We start from the raw sequence: 20,338 nt of genomic DNA, 5'->3' as shown, positions 1-20,338 counted from the left end.
GATCAGCCTGGCCAACGTGGTGAAACCCCACCTCTAATAAAAATACAAAAATTAGTCAGGCGTCGTGGTATGTGCCTATAATCCTACCTACTCGGGAGGCTGAGGCAGAAGAATTGCTTGAACCCAGGAGATGAAGGTTGCAGTGAGCCAAGATCACACCAATGCACTACAGCCTGGGTGTCAGAATGAGACTCTGCCTCAATTAAAAAAATAAAAATAATTCCCTGCTCGCAAAACTGACATTATGTGGTTGCAGATGACGGGGGTGGGAGGGCAGGGGTGAATGCATGTGTGTGTGTACATACAGCATAATAAACTGTATCAATTAGGATAGGTCCAGTTATTCTAGGACCACAAACTAGTTTAAGATTCAAACAACGAGGTTTATTTCTCACTCACACTATCATATCCATCACCTGTCAACAGTGGGCTCTGTTTTTTGTGGTTGCTCATGGACCTTGGCAAATGGAAAGAGGGGAAAAGGAAGTACAGAATGACTGTAAGGTTTTTGGCCTGATCTATTGGTGGAATGCTGTTGACATTTACCGAGATGGAAAAGAAAGAGCCAAATGCAGGAGACAGAAGGGGAGTTCATTTTTGGACATGTTTTGGATGACTGGCCTACCAGACATCAAAGTAGACCTGTCAAGTAGGCCGTTAGAGTCTGAAGTCTCGGCCGGCAATTTAAATTGGAGATTTCTGAGCATACAGACGTACAATTTAAACCTATGACTAGATGTCATCACCAAGGAAGTGAGTGTCCTCATTCTGCTTACCCCATCCAAATAGGAACAATGATGGATTTCCAGCTTCTGGCTCCCGACTCCCAACTGAACCTTGATTAAAGGGGGCAAAAGAATTACCACTGTGATCCTACAGTCTGGGGCTACAAAGCAGCTGGTCCCACCTAAATTTCTTGGCTGTTAAGAGACAGAATCAGTAGTATGTTACGGATATGAACCTCCACTATAGTCAGCTGCCACTCTTCGAATTCCGACATCTACTGCAAGTCCGACCAGAACTCAAGGCACAGAGTACGTGTGATATCATTCTCTGCAAACTCATCTATCCAGCTGTTATCTGCAGTACATCCCACACCTGACAATAAATCACTGTGGGCATGTTATAAAAATCCATATGTAGAGACTATTTCCAGCCATATGAAGGACTAGATGCCCATATCAACAATCCTGCTTAAGACACCTTAATGTGTTACTTAAAAAACAAAAGACTTGCCTTTGTACATGAGCTGACGAGAAAATAAAGACTGTTCAGGCCAGGAACTGAAGCAAAGCAGTAACCAGAAAAGGAAATGGGGCCATAAAGGAGTCTTTCACCTAATTAGATAGTGTGTCTATCAGATTAGTGAGTTAGGGCAAGAGTCAACAAAATTTTATATAAAGGACCACTGAATAAATATGTTCAGCTTTGCAGACCATATGGTCTCTGCTGAAACCACTCAGCTCCATTACTGAAGTACAAAAGCAGCCATAGAAAACACATAAAAGAATGGATGTTATTGTGTTCCATTAAAACTTTATTAACAAAAAGAAAACAGCGGAGACGATCCAAGATGGCCAAATAGGAACAGCTCTGGAGTGCAGTTCCCAGTGAGAACACAGAGCGTGAGTGATCACTGCATTTCCAAACAAGATTTTACTGCCCACAAATCAGGAGATTCTAGGTGGAAAAGCACCACAAGTCTCCAACACCACTGTTTCAGCAGGCACAGCCGGTCTCCGCACAAAATCTCACACATATCTGGACAGCCATTTCAACTGGCGGCTGGAATGCCTGGGAGACACCATTCAACTGAAAAAAAGGGGGCTGAAACAGGGAGCCAGGTGATCTGGCTTGGCAGGTCCCATCTCCACAAAGACCAGCAATCTGAAATGTTCTGGATTCAGAGTTTCACAGCAAGCATAGCTGGACATGGAACAGTCCAGCTCTGCAGGGGGAAGGGCGTCTGTGATTACCAAGGCAGTCCACCACTACCAAGGCAGTCTGCCATTACTGAGGCAGTCCCCCATTACAGAGACAGTCCACCATTACTGAGGCAGTCCCCCATTACAGAGACAGTCCGCCATTACTGAGGCAGACTGCCATTACCAAGGCAGTTCTAACTATACCTTTATAAACAAAAGCAAAAGGAAGTTCACACAGCAGCCGGGCAGAGCCCACGAAGCTCAGTAACGCCTCTGCTGGCAGACTGTGACTAGGCTACCTCCTCACTGGGCAGGGCATCTCTGAAAAAAGGCAGCAGCACGTCAAGAACTTATAAATAAAGCCCTACCTTCAGAGGACAGAGCACCTGGGAAAAAAAGGTGGTTATGAGTTCTGCTGCAGCAGACATAAATGTGCCTGACCAGCAGCTCTGAACAGAACAATGGAGCTCACAGCTCGACACTTGAGCTCCTATAAGGGACAGATTGTCTCCTCAAGCAGCTCCCCAACACCCATATATCCAAGGAGACACCTCATAAAGGACAGCTCAGGCTGACATCTGGCAGGTAGCAATCTGGGACAAAGATAACAGGAGAAGAAACTGGCAGAAACCCTGACTGTTCTGCAGCCACCACAGGTGATCCCCAGGCATGCAGGGTCTGGAGTGGACCACCAGCAGTACTACAGCAGAGGGGCTTGACTGTTAGAAGGAAAACTAAAAAACAGAAAGAAATAACTTCATCAGCAATAAAAAGGACGTCCACTCAGAGACCCCATCCGAAAGTCACCAGCTACAAAGACCACAGGTAGATGAATCCACAAAGATGGGAAGAAACCAGTGCAAAAAGGATGAAAACACCCAAAACCACAACGCCTCTCCTCCTCCAAGGAATCACAACTCCTCACCAGAAAGGGAACAAGGCTGAATGGAGACTGAGTCTGATGAATTGACTGAAAAAGGGTTCAGAAAGTGAGTAATAACAAACTTCTCTGAGCTAAAAGAACATGTTTCAACCTAATGCAAAGAAATTAAGAACCTTGCAAAAAGTTTGATGAAATGCTAACGAGAATAAACAGCTTAGAGAAGAATATAAAGGAATTGATGGAGCTGAAAAACACAACACGAGAACTTTGCGAGCATACACAAGTTTAAATAACCAAATCGACCAAGCAGAGGAAAGGATATCAGAGACTGAAGATCAACTCAATGAAATAAAATGAGAAGGCAAGATTAGAGAAAAAAGAGTAAAAAGAAATGAACAAAGTCTCCAAGAAACATGGGATTATGTGAAAAGACCTAATCTATGTTTGATAGATGTACCTGAATGTGACGGAGAGAATGAATCCAAGCTGGGAAACACTCTTAAGGATATTAACCAGGATCACTTCCCGAACCTAGCAAGGCAAATCAACATTCAAGTCCAGGATATACAGAGAACACCACAAACATACTCCTTAAGAAGAGCAACCCCAAGGCACATAATCATCAGATTCACCAGGGTTGAAATGAAGGAAATAATGCTAAGGGCAGCCAGAGAGAAAGGCTGGGACACCCACAAAGGGAAGCCCCTCAGACTCAGCAGATCTCTCAGCAGAAACCCTACAAGCCAGAAGAGGGGGGGGCCAATATTCAACAACCTAGAATTTCATATCCAACCAAACTAAGCTTCATAAACGAAAGAGAAATAAAATCCATTACAAACAAGCAATTGCTCAGATATTTCGTCACCACCAGGCCTGCCTTATGAGAGCTCCTGAAAGAAGCACTAAACACAGAAAGGAACAACCAGTACTAGCCACTCCAAAAACATACCAAATGGTAAAGAGCATCAACACAATGAAGAAACTGCATCAACTAATGGGCAAAACAACCAGCTAGCATCAAAATGGCAGGATCAAATTCACACATAACAATATTAACCTTAAATGTAAATGGGCTAAATGCCCCAATCAAAAGACACAGACTGGCAAATTGGATAAAAATTCAAAACCCATCAGTGTGCTACATCCAGGAAACCCACCTCAGTATACACGTAGGCTCAAAATAAAGGGAAGGAGGAAGATTTACCAAGCAAATGGAGAGCAAAAAAAAAACACAAGTTGCAATCCTAGTCTCTGATAAAGTAGATGTTAAACCAAAAAAGATCAAAAGAGACAAAGAGGTACCTTACATAATGGTAAAAGAACAATGCAACAAGAAGAGCTAACGATCCTAAATGTATACGCACCCAATATGGGAGCACCCAGATACATAAAGCAAGTTCTTAATGACCTACACAGAGACTTAGACTCCCACACAATAACAGTGGGAGACTTTAACATTCCACTGTCAATATTAGACAGATCAATGAGACAGAAAATTAAGAAGGATATCCAGGACTTGAACTCAGATCTGGACTAAGCAAACCTAATAGACGTTTACAGAACTCTCCATCCCAAATCCACAGAATATACATTCCTCTCAACACCACATCAGACTTACTCTGAAATTGACCACATAATTGGAAGTAAATCACTCCTCAGCAAATGCAAAAGAATGGAAATCATAACAAAGTCTCTCAGACCACAGTGCAATCAAATTTCAACTCAGGATTAAGAAACTGACTCAGAACCCCACAACTTCATGGAAACTGAACAACTGGCTACTGAATGTTGACTGGATGAACAATGAAATGAAGGCAGAAATAAAGATGTTCTTCGAAATCAACAAGAACGAAGACACAATGTACCAGAATCTCTGGGACACATTTAAAGCAGTGTCTAGAGGAAACTTTATAGCAATAAACGCCCACATGAGAAACAAGGAAAGATCTAAAATTGACACCCTATCATCAAAATTGAAAGAGCTAGAGGAGCAAGATCAAAAAAATGCAAAAGCTACCAGAAGACAAGAAATAACTACAATCAGAGCAGAACTGAAGGAGACAGAGACAAAAAAATGCTTCAAAAAATTAATAAATCTAGGAGCTGGTTTTTTGAAAAGATCAACAAAATAGACCACTAGCCAAATTAATAAAAAAAAAAAAAAGAGAGAAGAATCAAATCGATACAATAAAAAACGATAAAGGGGATATCACCACCAATTCCACAGAAATAAAAACTACCATAAAAGATGACTACAAACAACTCTATGCACATAAACCAGTAAACATGGAAGAAATTGATAAATTCCTGACACTTGCACCCTCCCAAGCCTAAACCAGGAAAAAGTCAAAACCCTGAATAGACCAATAACAAGGGCTGAAGTTGAGAATTATATGAAAAAAATTCACAAACTAGAATTCATGGTGAGAGATTTAAAGCAGCTCTTTTAGTAACAGAGATGAAACGGACAAAAGGCAACAAGATAAAACACCTGAACAATACAATTGGCAAGTATGATCTGATGCACACATATAGAACAGATGCCCAACACCTGTACGATATACATGATGTTCAAGCACACATGGAACAGTCACTAAAACAGCCATATAACAGGAAATAAAAGTAAGAGTCAATGAAGTCAAAAGACTGGCACCATACTTACTCATTCTCTGACCCCAATTCAAATACATCGGGAATCAAAATCAATAATTAATCCTAGTTGTCTGTAAAGCCAGAATGGTACTTTTAAATAGTTAGGAGTACAAGAAGATGAAATAACAATTACAAAATTTGTAAAACTAAATAATAAAATTCCACATATAAAAACATAGGAGATTCAAGTAAAGCACAAGGTACTTAGGTTTATTATCTAATAAGCATAACTTTTAAAGCGAAAAGACCAACATCTACTATGCTCCTAAGCATCCCTTTTAAGAAGTTCAAAAAAAAAAAAAAACAGTAAAATCAATCCAAAGTACAGAAATATTAATAGGCACAGAAAATAATGAAACAGCAAACTATAAAAAAGATAAACAATGTCAGTCTCAAAACTTAGTTCTTTGAAAGAATAAAACTGACTAACATCTAACAAAAGCAAACAAAAAGAATCGCAAAAAAAAGACAACAGATATTATGTAGATTGATCATATATGAATTTATTATGAGTTACTTTATGCTAACAAATTTAGACATATGGATGAAATCAACAAATTCCTTTAAAAAATGAAACTGAAAAGAACAGAATCAAGAAGAAACAGAAAACCTGAATAGTTTTGTAAGCAATAAAGAAACTATCAGTAGTTAAAATGCCACACCAATGTGCTTTTAGGGGCTTGTTCAACCAGTCAATAAATAAATATTACATCAACAATTCCAGAGTCTAGAAAATGTGGGCATGTTTCTCAATTCATTTCATCATGGTGCATAGTCTTAATGCCAAAACTTGACAAGAAAAACATGAGAAAGCCGGGCACAGTGGCTCACACCTGTAATCCCAGCACTTTGGGAGTCCAAGACAGGCAGATCACAAGGTCAGGAGTTCAGGACCAGCCTGGCCAACATGGTGAAACCCCGTCTCTACTAAAAATACAAAATTAGCTGGGCGTGGTGGTGGGTGCCTGTAATCCCAGCTACTCAGAAGGCTGAGGCAGGAGAATCATTTGAAGCCAGGAGGTAGAGGTTGCAGTGAGCCAAGATCACTCCACTGCACTCCAGCCTGGGCGACAGGGCGAGACTCGGTCTCAAAAAAAAAAAAAAGGAAACATGAAAAACATGAGAAAGTAAAATTGTAAACGAAGCTCACCTGAGAACACAGATATAAAACAAAAAAATCAGTACACTTAATTGGCATTATGACACACATTTTTAAATCTCTAAAACCAGACTACACCTTAATCTATGGCATCCTCTAATTATCATTTGCCACTTGAAAAAAAGAAAACACACAGGCAAGGGGGTACGCTCCTATAGTCCCAGCTACTTGGGAGGCTGAAGACTGGACAATGGCTTGAGCTCAGGAGTTCAAGGCTGTAGTACGCTAGTATCACACCACTGTGCTCTGGCTCCAGCGTGCGCAACAGAGCAAGACCTGGTCTCAAAAAAAAAAAAAAGGAAGAAGAAGAGAATAAAAAAGGGGAAGAGGAAAGATAAGAGAAAAGAAAAGAAAAAAGAGAAGGGGAAAAAAAAGAAGGGGGAAGGAAAGAGAAAAGGAAAGAAAGAAAAGAAAACTTAATATCCCTGAAATAGAGATGCATTTTAAATTTGGGAATAGGGGCCAATAATAAAGTACTGATAAGTCAAATCCTAGCAAGTGCCATAATAATAATAATCATCATCATCATCATTCATGACCAATTTTGGTTAATTCCAGGAATGTAAAGTTGGCTTGACATTAGAATATAAATTAATATATTTAATATAACTTGTGCCATTCACAGAAAAAAAAATTTGATTACTTCAAAAGAAACAGAAAATATTTTTATAAAATTCAACACTCATATATTAAAAACAAAAATCTCTTAGCAAGCTAGGAACAGAAAGTAACTTCCTTAATCTGATAAAGGGTGTCTACAAAATACCTATTTACATTGAAAGTACTCCCTGCATGATTTAGAACAAGACAAAGATGCTCATTATTACTATTTCAATTCAACACTGTACTGTGAGTCCAAGCTAGTACTGAATGGCAGGAAAATGAAATAAAAGGATTAAGGATAAGCAGGGAAGAACAAGAGTGTCATTATTTGTAAATGTCTTCAATAAAAACTGTCTTCACATAAATAATCTGGGAGACTTTCCCTACCAAATATCAAGATTTGTTATAAAACTATAATATTGAAGACAATGTGATATTGGCAAAGGGAACGAATAAAGGAACTAAAGGAACTTAACTGCAACCCAAAAATAGACCCATACAAAGTTGGAGACTTGATTTATAGAAGAAACTGGTGTAGAAGAGGCATCATGGCTGCTCAGTGGGAAAGGCTGGACTTTTCAATACACAGAGCTGTGATGACAAGTTAGACACACAGGAGAAAAAAATGAAATCGGTCTCATCCTATAACCCATACTCAAAAATCAAATCCTAGTGATTTGAAGACCCAAATATAAAAGGCAAATCTCTAAAGCTTTGCAAAGATAATGTAGTATAACTCATTATGACCTCAGGAGCCAGGATACAGGTTGCTTGAACAAGAAACAAAATGCACAAGCACAAATGAGAAGATGGACAAATCTGACTATATTAGCTTTGGAACTGCCATTCATCAAAAACTCCATAAAGGCAGTTAAAACACAAGCAATAAAGCAGAAGATATCTGCAGCACATAGAACTCACAAAGATTTGCTTCTCAAATACATAAGGAACTTATAAGAATCAATAAAAGACTGACCAATAAGATGATGAGCAATCAAGAAAAACAAAAATTCCATCCAGGAATTTCAAAGAAAAGGGAAACAAACAGCCTATGAACATACAAAAATATGTTCAACCTCAATTTTCTTAGCAGCATCATTCACAACAGTACTCAATTTTGATGAAGTCTAAGTTACCATTTTTTCTTTCATGAATCACGCTTTAGTGTCATATCTAAGAACTCTTTGCCCAACAGAAAGTCATGAAGATATTTTTCTGATGTATTTTCTAAAATGTTTATAATTTTATATTTTACATTTATATCCATGATTGACTTTGAATTAATTTCCGTAGAAGATGTGCAGTTCACATGGGGGTTTGTTTTCTGCACACAGATGTCTGATACCATTTGTTAAAAAGAGTAACTTTCCTTCATTAAACAGCATTTGAGCTTTTTTGAAAATCAAATGTCCATATTTGTATGGATCTATCTTTGAATTTTTAATTATGTCTCACTGATCTATATGTGACTTTCACAAATATCATACTGTCTTGATTGCAGTGACAGTTCATTTTATGTGTCAAACTGGCTAGGACATAGTACCCAGATATTTGATCAAACACTAGTCTAGCTGGTGCTGTGAAAGTACTTTTTAGATGAGATTTAACATTTAAATAGTAAATTTTGAGTCTTTTTTCAGGAGATAGAGAAAAATGCCCAATGTGATTTGGATGTATATTTGCAGGGAAAGAAGGTGACTTGTTACGTACAAATCTAGAGAAGCAGACAGGACCTGGCATGTGATGCCTGGCACGATGCAAGCACTCAGACAGTGGCTGAATGAATAAATACGTGGACAAATGAAGAAACTGGGCTCAGACCCAGCTTAGATACCTCCTGGCTAGGTCACCTCAGAGGGATTATTTAACCTTTCTAAATCTCTTTATAAAACGGAAATAGTCACACCTACCTGTGGGACTGTTAAGGACTGTTGCTGTTAAGGACTAAATAAGGTACCAAAGAATCAAGTACATAATCAGTGCCCTGTGGAAGCCAAGGAAAGACCACAGCACTCACAGAACAAACTGAACAGATCCAAAGTTTGCGCCCTTTAAGTGTAACTGCTCTGCCATGAAGATCAGAATAAACATCTTTGTTTAGCATATAAAAACCCAGCCACGCAGATTTTTTTTTTTTTTTTAATTTTAAAGGTTCTTAGGAATAAAGAAGAGTATTATACCCAATAGAGGTTGCAAGAGCAGATGCTGACATTTCTGGGAAAAGAGCAGATGCTCAAAGTGGAGAAAAAGGCCAGAGACAGAAAACACAAGAGCCCTGCACTCTGCTGAACAGAAAAGAGGGAGCTGTGCTGTAACATAAAATGAACGGGTTCTGCCGCTGGTATAAGTGATCAAATGACTGCAGAGGTAGAGCTATCACAAAAGCCATCAAAGATACGGATGCTAACTTTCCCTAGTAAAAGGCCAGAGGTATCCAAATGATTAAACTAAATGTAATGAGAACATGGACATCTGCATAGTACATGAAAAGAATAAAATACCCAAACATTTGATGGATTGGTACAAATCAATTCATCTAACCTGTACATTATCAAGACTTAAAAAGAACAATTATACAGATTCTTGGCATCAACAGTGATGAGAAACATACTACTTTGTAAGGCAGCCCTTACATTCTTCAACAACTGAAGAATTGGATTATGGCTTGTTATAAGGAAAAAGATGCAGGTCTCTTCTTGTAGTTGTGTCCACTGGTCCTATTTCTCCCAAGAATAAGGTCTGATCTTTCTTTAACAAGACAAACCTTGAAATATTTGAAGATAAATAGGTAACCATGTTTCCATTTGCTAAGGCAGTCCTAGTTCACGCACATCATCCTAGGATAAGCATAGATAGTGCTGACCTTCAGTCTCAAAGAGCCCTGTTTTGAACAATTACATGATCATCCAGTCATGAGATACCCTTCCCCCCAAAAAATTCTCTTCTTCAGGCTAAGCATTTACCTTTCCATCAACCATTCCTCCTGTGACAAAATTTCCAGTCTCTTTACCATCCTTTAAATCGTTAGTTCTAAATGAAATCCAGGTAACTGCTATCCCTAAACCAAATGCAGTATTCCATTTATAGTGTCATAGTAAAAAGCAAAACTTATTCTTCTGATCATATGAAATCACCTTAGCATTTTCAAAAATCAGGTCACACTCTTTGCTTATGTTGAGCCAAATAATCAAACAAAACTTTTAAGTCCTTTCCCTTTATGTGTCCACCAGGCAATACAGTACTTATATAATAAATCACTCAATTACTAGTATGCCTAACTAAAAGGTTAGTAAGTCTATATCTCACTATGTTCTGCATAAGAATGTTATATATAGCTTGTTCAGATACACTACATCTATTGCATGAGATTGTTTTGGGACAACATTATTTTGGAGGCAACATCTGAATGCCAATGTGGAAATATCCTGAAAACAGCTGGAGGACAAGGACAGAGGTACATTCATCCATTCGTTTAATAAATACAGCTTTTCACATGTGTCAAGCATTGTGCTGGGCCTGACTATACAATGGCAAGATAAATGGCCCCTACCTACTGAGAATTCTGAAAAACACCCATTTTTAAAGAGTTGAAAGACACAACCAAAAAACGAATAGAAAGTAAAAGCTTAAGGTGGAGAACAAGGAGGATGTCTTATAGTAAGAGCCACAAAAGAGACATTTTGATTTTTTAAGACAGGAACTTGCCCTGTTGCCCAGGCTGGTAGGCAGTGGCACAATCACAACTCACTGCAGCCTCCACCTCCTGGGCTCAAGCGACCCTCTCTTCTAACATGGAGAGAGGAACATGGGAATGAGCATGAATTCTTCTGGAATACCAAAGATAAATAAAATATCTACAGACTCAAGTGAACTCAAAGACTGTACAGAGTTTTCTACTTCATATTAAGACAATTCCTGAAAAGGTATGCTAAGTTGAGTATGAAAAGTTTTCAAAGGGCTTAATGTTATACGGCGGCTGGCAGGAGCAAGAAAACGAGACAATATTATAAAACTTTAGACCCAGTGTTACACCATGCAATACCAAACTAAATCTTTTTCATTTTCTTTCACAACTGAACACGTAGACAACTGGCTTGAATCAAACAAGCATTTGATTGAAGCAAAGGAGTCCTCATGCTTTTCACTAGAAACAACATTTTCGAAAATGTTTTAACATTCATTTCCGTAACTGATAAATAATTTAAGTATTACAATAACTATAAGCTACAAGCAATGAAGCTACAATACCAAAACAGAACAGCTGTCAGGGAGCACCTATATATAGCTAGAAATATGTGTCAGATAATATGAACACAGCACCTAAAAGCAGATTTCATGGTACCCTTGAACCGAGTCATTTGCAAATTGAACCTGTAAAAACCAAGGATGCACCTACATCTTCACTCCAGGAAACACAACTTATTTGATATAAAAGCGTCCAGCCCTGAGGCACTGTGGGCATGAGAAAGCCCTGAAGGAAAGCCTGTCACTCCAGCCCTGATCCCTGCATTGGTCCCACACATTACAAGCAACCCTGATAGCCCCAAGAACCTTCCAAACACCATGGCAGTGGTGAGCACTGAGAACACTTCCTGCTCTTGGGACAATTTATTTGGCCATGCATTCCATCAAAAAACTTTAGTGTGTCTAGTCATTTCCATGCTTTTGTGGAGGAGTCTGAGCTATCATAGATTCTAAGTTCTGAATAAAGAATTCAAAACTGAAAATTGATAGTATAAGAAAACAAAATCACAACATAGCAGAAGCTCTGATATAACTAAAGCCGGGATCAGTGATTTAAAAATAGTTCATAGCTTTAAAAGTGAATAAATAATGAAGATAATTTAAGCAAATCTAAAGATTGAATAATTTGTCAAAAAATGAAAAACGGGGCCGGGCGCAGTGGCTCACACCTGTAATCCCAGCACTGTGGGAGGCTAAGGCAGGCAGATCACAAGGTCAATTTAAGACCAGCCTGGCCAACATGGTGAAACCCTGTCTCTACTAAGAATACAAAAAAGTAGCCGGGTGTGATGGCACATGCCTGTAATCCCAGCTGCTGGGGAGGCTGAGACAGGAGAAGTGCTTGAACCTGGAGGCGGAGGTTGCGGTGAGCCGAGACCACACCACTGCACTCCACCTGGGTGACAAAGGAAGACTCCATCTTGAAAAAAAGAAAGAAAAACAAAGCACAAGAAAAAAATAAAGACAAAAGCAAAAAGTACCAAATTAGAAAAAGAGTCATTTATATCAATAAGTCCAAGAGCTGGTTACTTTAAGAAAAAAATACCCAAATAACTGAGAAGTTAGGTAACCTAAACTAGAGAAAGGAAAAAAGCACAAATACACAAAGTTATAAATGAGAAAAGGAAAACAATTACAGTTATAGTGGAAAAGAACATTAAAGGATTATCTTGTCCAATACATTTGAAAACACTGAAGACACTTTCCCAGGAAAATGTAAATACCAAACTGAACCCTTAAGACAGGAAAATCAGCCATATTGATACCAAAACAGTTATCTGCTACCAAACAGATAACTAGCAGGTAACTGTTTGGGTATCTCTATGGCTATCTATGAGAACAACCCCTTCCCAGAAAAAGTACAAGATGTCAAAATCTATGCATGTGATTTCTACTAAACTGCAAAGAACATATTTAATTCCAATGATACTTAAACTGTTCCAGAACATAGAGAAGAAAGTTCCAAAATTTTTTAGGAAGTCAGCATAACATTACAACCAAAATCTGGTAAATAAGGCATAAAAGAGGAGGAAAACAAAACTAGACTACTTTCACAAATATTACTGTAAAAATCCTTTAAAAAATTAACAAATTGAACCCAGCTTCATATCAAAATTAGAAAATCTATTAAATTTACCAATAACATTCATCATATTAATAGTGTAAAGCACAAACTATCTCTATATAGTGAAAAGGCATGTCGAAAATTCAAAATGTGTATTTAACATATGTCCAAAAATAATAGAGGCAAATAAACATATGTCTATAACACCAAGATTTAAGAAATGATATTATGCTATATTTGCTCAGATTTAAGAAATAAAGAACTGTGGATGTCTTTCATGACAGACCCCCCCACACACATTCTTCCCTCCCCAGAGACAATTAGTATCCTGAAGCTGGGGTAGAGTATTCCTGTTTTTAAATCTTGACCACCTATATTTGTATCCATAAATGCTATATACCTGTTTTCTAGGGTTTTAAAATGTATATGACTATATATACACAAACACACACACCTGAAACTTGCTGTGTTTCTCTGAACACTGTCACTGAGATTTGTTTATGTTGGTATTTGTAGGAAGATTCTAGTTCATTTATTTTAACTGCTGTATAGCACTCTATAAGTAAACCATAAAAATTGTTTAATACAATCTCCCATTGACAGACATTTGTATTGTTGAAAACTTGTTGCTTTTACAAATTAAGCTACAATGAACTTACTTACTTGAACACAGATGCAAAAGTTTCTCTAGGATATACAAGTGGGATCCTGAGCTGAACAGGATGCAAATGTTTAACCTGACAAATACTGTGCCAACAACAGCTCTCCTTAGTGGTAGTATCAACTCACGCTCCTATCAACAATGATGAAAGCTCCTACTTCTCTACCTCCTGTCCACACCTGATGTTATTAGCCCTACCAATTTTGGTAAATTTCATGGAAATGAAATGGTATTTCACTGGAGTTTTACCCTGTGTTTATCTTACTACTAATAAAATTGAGATCTTTTCATATATTCATTGATCATTCTGTTCTCTTCTGAGAACTAACTGTTACTTTTACCCCCATTGCCTTCGTTCTCATTTACTTATCAAAATACAGATCTTGGCCAGGCATGGTGGCTCACGCCTGCAATCCCAGCACTGTGGGGGGCCAACTTAGGTGGATCACTTGAAGCCAGGAGTCAAGACCAGCCCGGCCAACATGGTGAAACCTCATCTCTACTAAAAATGCAAATTTAGCCAGGGGTGGTGGTGTATGCCTGTAATTCCAGCTACTCAGGGGGCTGAGGCATAAGAAGCACTTGAGCCTGGAAGGCAGAGGGTACAATGGGGCAAGATCGCACCTGCACTCCAGCCTGGGCAACGACTCTGTCACAAAAGATAAAAATAAAACACAGATCCTTATTAATTCAGGATACTAATTTTTTATTGATTATATGCAAACATCTCCCCTTTTTGTCTTTGATTTCTGCCTTTTGTCATGTCAGAGTTTTAATTTTATTGTAGTATTGTATACTACTATGAAATACAGATATCCATTCACCTATAATTTTCTAACAGCTTAAAATCTGTTTCTCTTTGTTGATTTTAGGCATAAATCAGTGTACAATTTTTTTGTGTGTAGGAAGACACAGGGATCTGATTTTTATTTTTAATATATTAACAGATGGCCTATTGTACCAGCACCATTTATTAAACAATCCATTCTTGCCCCACTGATTTTATAATTTGCCTAATATATAAACAATACTTACAAATCAGCAAGAAAATAGCAACTATCCAATAAAAATGAAGAGTAAAGGATATGAAATCTAGTTCACAGAAAAAACATGCTTCTTAACAAGTGAAAAAATCTTCAACCTCACTCGTAATAGGTGAAAATGCTATTTCACTGTAGTTATAATTTGCATTTCTCTCATCAGTTTTTGAAACATAATGATTGACAAAGGTGTCGGAAATAGGCACAAATTCATGGGCTACTGGGAATATATATTGGTACAACCACCATGAAGAGCAATTTGAAACAATCTATCAAAATTATAAGTGTATATACCTCTAATCCACCTGTTAGGTGGATTTTCTAATTTGAAAATCCAAAATCCAAAATACTGCAAAATCTGAAACTTCTGAACATCTACATAACACTCAAAGGAGATGCTCATTGGAGTACTACAAATTTTGGATTTTTGGATTAGGGATGCTCAACTAAGAAGTATACAATGCAAATATTCCCAAATTCAAAGAAATCCAAAATCTGATACACTTCTGGTCCCAAGTGTTTCAGATAAGGAATACCCAAACTCTACTAGCACAACAATCATCACAGAAAATTACATGTCAACAATTTAATTATTTTCCTCCACAATGTTACTTTTTTTTTTTGAGGTAGTGTCTATCTGTTGCCCAGGATGAAGTACAGTGGTAGGATCACCATCACAGCTCACTGCAGCCTTCACTTCCCACAGTCAAGTGACCCTCTCACCTCAACCTCCCAAGTAGCTGGGACTACAGGTGCACACCACCATGCCTGGCTAATTTTAATATTTTTTCGTAAAGACAAGTTTTTGCCATGTTGCCCAGGCTGGACTCAAATTCCTGAGCTCAAGTGATCTGCTGGCCTCCCAAAGTGCTGGGATCACAGGCGTGAGCCACCCCTCCTGGACACAATGTTACTTTTTAAACAGTGTTCTGGCTGGGCATGTGGTCATACCTGTGAGCCTAGCACTTTGGAATGCAAAAGCAGTAGATGCCTGAGTCCAGGAGTCAAGGCTGCAGTCAGCCATGATCGCGCCACTGCACTCCAGCCTGGGCCACAAAGCAAGACCTGTTATTAGTAAAATAAATGTATTTCATTTGTTCACATCCAACTTATACCAAAGTCATTTAAGAGAATTTCTCCAAAACTAAAGATAAGGTAAAATTAAATAATATTAAATATTCACAGAAATTTAGGGAACATCATGATTTTAACTAATGCTTGTATGTTCTCTGTAGTTACAAATTTGAATTATTTGAACATTTTCTTCTCTATAGTGGAAATTTTCATTTAAATTAAAATTTTAAAACAGTACAGTATACACATAATCATTTCAACTGACCCAAAAAGTAATTCCATAAACCCCAAGTTGTTCCCCCAGTCCACAGTTTCACTCCCCAGAAGCAGCCACTAATAAAAGTGTCTTGTTTGAAATGGCTCTAGTTCATAAATATCAGCATCAATCTGTGTACATGTGTGAACCCAAACATAATCATAGTAGAGATCTTGGTATTTGAGCATTAATACATCTTTTCTGTTATCAATTCACAGTATTTCATTCTATATGCCATGATTTAATTAACATGAATAAAGGTGTTTTTCAATAAAATTTTTATATATTCCCTTTCAGGCAGCTGACATTGAAAATTTTTAAACAACTGATTTTCCAACTAACTGATTCCTCATTTTCCTCTACCAGGTCAAAAAGGATACCAGCTTTCCTGGTCTTTCAGTCCCTAAATTAGAATCATGAAATAGCAAAGCATCCTTTCTATACCTGTAAAGGTAACTTGTCATCTCTCTCCTTCTGATATCTTGATAAAACCAGCCGTTTAAATGATTTTCATTTACACTGTGGCTTTTTAAAAAACTCAACAACAAACAAATTTAAGTTCTGTGATGAACCATTTAAGAATCATATAACTATCACTATGGATGTATATCAGACTAAGTAACTCAGAGGTTAAGGCTGACCTTAGAAGAACTAAAAATTGTGGAAAGAAAATGAACTTAGTAAGTAACCGACATGGTCTTCCATGGTTTACACATAAAAAAACTTTCCTCAATGGGTTAAATAAACATCCGTCTCAAATACACTACATGTTCATTTTAAGTTCCCACCCATAACTCAGAATATCTTTTGGAATTAATGTCCTAAGTTATATCTGTGTTTTAAAAACTGACATCTTAAACCAAAAAAAGTCCAATTTAAGTTTTCAAAATTAAAACTTTTGTTTTAAAAAGTCACTGTTTTCCAACATACATGGGCAAAGTGCATGGTTACACAGAGAAGCAACTATAAGGAGGGGCTTTATACCCCCTCTTGAAGGTGAGGCGCCCAGCAGGTTCTTCCAAAATTTTAAAGAAGCAAGTCATGTTTTCTTCTTGCTAACTTGTGTACAAGACAAGTGCTTCAGGGTTCATTTTCAATGAGCTGAAGAAGAGGCGAGAATGCAGGAAGAGAACAAAGGGCATCTCTTCACTGCATCTTATATTCTCAATGGGAGAATTAATTACATTATCACTATAAATCCTTAAACTAAGCCAGTCCCAGACTCCACACCTTTAACTAGGGGAATTGGCCTCCATAGTCCAGCCAAATTCCTAAAGCCCTTCTGGAGAAGGAATTCACAGAAATTTGTCTCAACTGGCAGGGCAGGGCAATGCTCTTGATTTTCATTCAAATGGGCCAACCTGTGTCCTTCACTACCACCACTAATTTAGGTAAACACTGCTAGTTTAAATAGCACAAAGGAGTATAATCAAAAATCACACAACAGAATCAAATAGCAAGTCTAAGCAATCACTAGGAGTCAGTAAAATTTAGACTGGAGAATGGTGGAAAGCAATGAAGCAAACACCATCAGGACAAAAGGAGTCTTTAAGAATGGGGTAAAGTGTTGTCAGGGGAGGAGGAGAGACAGGGTTTTAAAAAAAGATGAGATATTTCAGATAAATCATGGCCTTTCTATGCAAAGCACTACACACAGCTTCTTTTTGGTCACAATAGTAAACCCGGGCAGACAACTGGCTAAAAGGACTCAACGCTTGGCTACTCGGCTACAGCCCCGTAATGTCTTTCCTAATTTGAATAGTATTTTAGGAATGTTTTGTCAATGTGTCTGATGATTATTCACTTCTACTGCATTCTTCCCTTCGCCAGGATAATTATGGTCACAGTAACAATTTATTTTATAGCCAGAACATTCACAATGCTAAATGATGACTTTTAAAAAATCTGTTAGGATTCATACATTTGTCCACATTTCCTAAAAAAGAGAAACAAACAAAAAAAAAGTTAATTTTAACAATTGTTGCTCATAGCAACACAGGACAAAAGATTTTTCACATGCATAATCTAGGCATTTAATTAATTCACAAACTTGGATCTCAAACCAAGTCAAATGTAGAAATGTAGGAAAACAAAGAATCAGATATGCAATATATTTTCAGCTGCCATAAAGACAGGGGAAAAAATAAGTGCAGCAACCTGTGATGGGGATAAGGAATGCACAAATGAAAAGATTCCTCTGTAGCCAGCATTTAGTGACTGCTTGTACACTTCCACGTAAGTTTCATGGCATGAGTAATCAAACAAAAACATGCCACACTCCCTCTGAGTTTTCATCACTTCCTATTTATGAAGGCTCTTTACGCTGAATCCAAATCTCAACTGTTCAAAGCAAGCTATAATGTGCCAATTTACTGAAAGAAATTATTTTCCCTCCTAGACTGAGGCTTGACTATTAAGAGTAAAGGTAAAAAAGATCCGTAAACAGCTGGGCGTGGTGGCTCATGCCTGTAATCCCAGCACTTTGGGAGGCCGAGGTAGGTGGATCACCTGAGGTCAGGAGTTCAAGACCATCCTGGCCAACATGGTGAAACACTGTCTCTACTAAATACAAAAATGAGCCAAGCATGGTGGCACGAGCTTATAGTCCCAGCTACTCAGGAGGCTGAGGCAGGAGAATAGCTTGAACCTGGAAAGCACTGGTTGCAGTGAGCCAAGATCATGCCATTGCACTCCAGCCTGGGCGACAGAGTGAGAATCCGTCTCAAAAAAAAAAAAAAAAAAAAAAACCGCAAGCAAGGTCTGCAGTTTGGGCATGGTGGCTAACGCCTGTAATCCAAGCACTTTGGGAGGCTGATGCAGGAGGATCCCTTAAGCCCAAGAGTTCAAGACCAGCCTGGGCAACATAGGGAGACCCTGTCTTTTTGTTTAAAAAACAAAAAGACAAAGCTTTGTAATTTACATGTTTGTGGGAAAATCAAGGCTTTCTCAGACTATAGTAGACACCCATCAGGGTTTAAATTACAAAGCACTACAGAAAATAATGTGGAAGAGATAGAACTCTGTGTTATCACTTTGAAAATTCTCTTCATGATCAGTTCAAGTTGTCTCAAAAAGGGAGCTGATATGCAGAAGTGCAGGTGGCGTGGGTGGCACATTTGAAAAGGAAATGGTTCCACAGAAGCCTGGATCAGGAAGAAGCTGTGGTACAACATCAAACCATTTTTAGAACCAGACACAGGACAGGAATGAAAAGGATTTACAGCATATAGATCTCAGCCTCTAAAAGAACTGAAAACACTGGAACAAGGCAGAAATGGCAGAATCAAATTAGAATTTATTTGAGCAACTAATATTCACAAGATATTGTGCTGGGAATCCTGCAAGGGAGGATAAATAATACTGTGCATGATTTAACTAAACAGAGCCTACGACCTAGTTTGGGAAAATACAAAGTAAATTCTGAAACAGTAATAGCTCAATTCAAGGAGTCAAAATAGAATACACATGTAGTTTCAATACAGATGCTAAAAACAAGTAGCATAAGAATTGAGTACTAGAAGACTATGTGTAGCTAAGTTGTTAAGGCAAACTTTAAGTGATGAAACTTCAGATAAATCCTGAAGGAAGCAGTATTTTCCAAACCCAGATAGGAGGCCAAAGGCCCTTCCTAGCAGTAATCAAAGGCAGTACATTGTTAGATACACAGCTTGGAAGTCAGACAGACACGCTTGAGTTCTGCCACCACTTAACAGCTTTGTGCCCTTAGACAAGTCACTTAAACCTCCTAAGTCTCAGTTTCCTAAAATGGGAATAATTATCAAAGTTTCATTTATTCAATAGTTACTAAGAACTTGCACAATGCTGAGCATTGGGAAACAGTGAATAAGACAGACACAGTACCTGCCCTCATGAAGCTTGAGATAAATATGTGAAGTGCTCTTCACATAACATATGTTATGGTACTTGTCATCATCATCTTTAGCACAGTGGTGAAAAGTCTAAGATATGTTCCAATGATGCTGCAAAAACAGACACATACACCAATGGAACAGGTTAAAGAAATCAGAAATAAAGTCACACACCTACAACCACCTGGTCTTTGACAAAGTTGACAAAAATGAGCAATGGGAAGAATACTCCCAATTCAATAAAAGGTGCTGGGATAACTGGCTAGCCATATGCAGAAGACTGAAACTGGACCCCTTCCTATAACCATATACAAAAATCAACTAGAGCTGGATTAAGCACTTGAATGTAAAACCTAAAACTATAAAACCCTAGAAGAAAACCTAAGAAATACCATCCCGGACACAGG

General features: G+C 38.1%; 1 protein-coding gene across 3 annotated transcripts in view; it reads right to left on the bottom strand.

The window, feature by feature from the left end:
- WWC2 (WW and C2 domain containing 2) overlaps positions 1–20,338 on the bottom strand; it is a 210,803-nt gene that overhangs the window by 174,336 nt on the left and 16,129 nt on the right. The window lies entirely within an intron of this gene.

Source organism: Sapajus apella, unplaced genomic scaffold, assembly GCF_009761245.1.
Source record: "Sapajus apella isolate SASKATOON/1434 unplaced genomic scaffold, GSC_monkey_1.0 scaffold39, whole genome shotgun sequence".
In the NCBI taxonomy this organism is placed as follows: Eukaryota; Metazoa; Chordata; class Mammalia; order Primates; family Cebidae; genus Sapajus; species Sapajus apella.
The sequence above is the reverse complement of the archived record's forward strand: the minus strand, read 5'-3'. Positions and strand labels throughout refer to the sequence as shown.